The sequence below is a fragment of the Myotis lucifugus genome, unplaced genomic scaffold, assembly GCF_000147115.1.
Source record: "Myotis lucifugus unplaced genomic scaffold, Myoluc2.0 scaffold_90, whole genome shotgun sequence".
In the NCBI taxonomy this organism is placed as follows: domain Eukaryota; kingdom Metazoa; phylum Chordata; class Mammalia; order Chiroptera; family Vespertilionidae; genus Myotis; species Myotis lucifugus.
The window spans coordinates 2,875,613-2,878,676 of record NW_005871138.1 but is presented as its reverse complement, the minus strand read 5'-3'; positions in this window follow the sequence as shown (position 1 = coordinate 2,878,676).

Sequence of the window (3,064 nt, the reverse complement as noted above, 5' to 3'; positions counted from 1 at the left end):
CAACAACCCAGACTCCCCCCAAGGGATCCATAGACAGAATTCACGGAGTTGGTGAAGTTAGGGGGGTGGGGGGGCGGAAATTAGCTTTTTGTTACATTAACCTTTAACTGAAATACAGCGTTTCTCTCCAATGATAAATGTTGGCCACACACCTTGGTCGTATTAGCAATGCCTGTGACTGTCGCCAGCAGAAATCAGATACTTCCTATCACGTTAGAGTTGTTGTGGATGTTTCAAAATACCACTGACACTCATCATTGCTTCAAAATTGTGGTGGTTACTAGAGCTGCCTCCGGATCTGGTTATTTAATGCATTAATAAAGAAGCACTGTAGCACTACATCACACATTTGTTTTGCAAATGTTTTGAAAACTGTATTTCAATATAATTGATTTCCTTTGTAATTCTACATATTTTCTTCCCCGCATCTGGGAAGGGGTCTCTCGGCTTCACCAGAGGCCTAGGAGCCTGTGGTCCCAAATGGGTTAAATCCTGGAGAAGAGAGTGATGGCGAGGAGGGGGCTGGGTAGAATGGTCAGGCGGCCTCTCCGGGGGAGGTGATATTTGACCTGGAGGAGGCAGAGGAGCCTCCACGTGAAGCTTCTGAATGATGTTCACTCCGGGCGTGTGAACACTTGGGTTGCGGGAAACGAGTTAAGTCGGCTCGCGTGAATTGCGCGTACTCCGCGGGAGCCGTCTTAAACTCGGTTCATATAGATTTGCGGTGGAGTGCGGGAAACGTGTAAACTCGGGCCGATTGTAACTGCGTATTACCAAATATTTCATTTCAATCGAACCCATACTTCAAAAGATATAGGCATTTTAACGCGCCATCTTATATTTTGGCGGGAAATTCACCCGACACCGTAGTGTGAACAGCTAGTGGCGTGGGAAGCAGCCAGAGGCAGCATGGCTGGAGTGAAGTGACCAACGGGGAGAGACAGAGGAGTTGTAGGCAGTTAGACCGATGTGAGCAGAGCAAGGACGATGGGCCAGGTACAGAAGGTCACCTGGGTGGAAAGCCCCAGGTGCCGAGCAACTGACAATCAATTGTAGGTGGGACCTCACCCCCAGGGTGACTCTCCTGACCCTTCCTCCCTAGAGATAACATCTAGGCCTCAGTTGTATTTCAGTTCCAAGCCCAGAAAAACAACAAAACCAGACTCAGGACCAGCTGCATTGAATAATCACCCCTGCCCTGGTGCTGACCAATCAATCGGTGGAGACCACAACTCTGAAAGGACACTCCTGGAAAGCTGCTGAATATTCTATGGAGATCTCCCCCTGGGACCTCCCCTAAAATCTCCACCCTTAAAACCCTTAGGGGGAGGACCCAGTGCCTCTCCCTCTTGGGAGCACACCTGTGCCTTCGCCTTCCCCTTCCCCTTCCCTGCCCCAGGCACTGACCATTAGCTTCCTCACTCCCCAGCTCCAAGGGCCCTTCCTCTACGTCTAGAACTTGTTTGCTAAGACCATTTCTTCTAGGACTTACTTTTTCTACCACTGTAATTTACCCAATAAATGTTCTCTTACAGTTTGGGTCTAGACTCTGAATTCTTTCCTTGCCAGAACCCAAGTACTGAGGTTGCTGAACCCAGGTTTGGTCTGACCCCAAGGGTCAGACACCTGGTGCCATTCCAGCCATCTACAGGAGAGGAAGCAGAGGTTACATCAAGTAACTCCTTGCAGGCCTTGGTGAGGGCTTGGGGTCTCATTCGGAGTGAGATGGAAGCTACTGTAGGGTGTTGAGCAGGGAGCCAGTCTCCAATGTATGGATCAGGAGTCACTGTAAATGTTGGACAGAGAACCGGGCACTGGGCAGTGGGTCAGAGGGAACAGGGAGGCCAGGTATAAGGCTGCTGCTCTGATCCAGGTGAAGATCATGGTGGCTTGGACCAGGGCAGGAGGGGAGAAGTGGTTCTTTTCTGGAGAAGTTTAGAAGCTGGAGCCAACAGGACTTAGCCGGAATGTGAAACGAATAACAATCCGCTCTGTGCCTTAGCATATGCTCTTCCCTGGGTGCACCTTCCTGCTGTGTCCATCCTCAGGCCCAGAACTGTCCTCTGACTCTCCACCCAGGTAGCAGAGGCAGCTAGTTGCTGACTCTACCCAGTTCCTCTTTCCTCCTTACTAATATAATAGATCCCCAATATTATCTGGGAATAATGTCCACACCTTAAAAGCCATATATGCCATGCCTGGCTGGTTTGGCTCAGTGGATAGAGCGTCGACCTGGGAACTGAAGGGTCCCGGGTTCAATTCCGATCAAGGGCATGTACCTCGGTTGCAGGCACATCCCCAGTAGGGGGTGTGCAGGAGGCAGCTGATCGATGCTTCTCTCTCATTGATGTTTCTAACTCTCTATCCTTCTCCCTTCCTCTCTGTAAAAAATCAATAATTTTTTTTTTTTAAAAAGCCACATATCCCAGTCCCCTTTGCATCTAGGAGTTGCCAGGGAGATATAATTAAAAGTCACTGGGTGGGACTTCCAGGAACAGGCTTTCTATAGGAAGTTGACTCACCCTTCTGCCTCTCTTCTTCTTTCTTCCTCCCTAGAACACAGACTTGATGGTGAGGCTCCTTCCCCCTAAAGCTCTTTTGAGACCATGAGGGAAAGATCAAGGGCATCACAGTGACCTCAACCCTGATATCCTTGGGGGCTATACCTCTATTAGAACTTCTCATCCTGAGAAAAAGAAAATGGATTCAAGCCATTGTAGTTGGGTTTCTGTTAGCAGCAGAATAAAACTCTTATCTGATAAAACCACAATTCGGCTGCTTATTGGATGTCTCCATCTGAATAACATAGACCCTTGAGATTCAACATGTCTAATGCTGGATCTGCCATCTTTCTCTGAAGGAACTTCTTATTGGGGAACACAGACATCTGGGGGGCGGGGGAAGAGCTGTACCTATCCACCTACCTGCCCACCCAGCCCTCCATCCATCCATCCATCTACCCATCCACTAATCCATTCATCCATTCATCCATCCATCACTCACCTCATTCACCCATTCATACATCTATCTCCCATCCATCCATCATTCTTCCAACCATCCATTC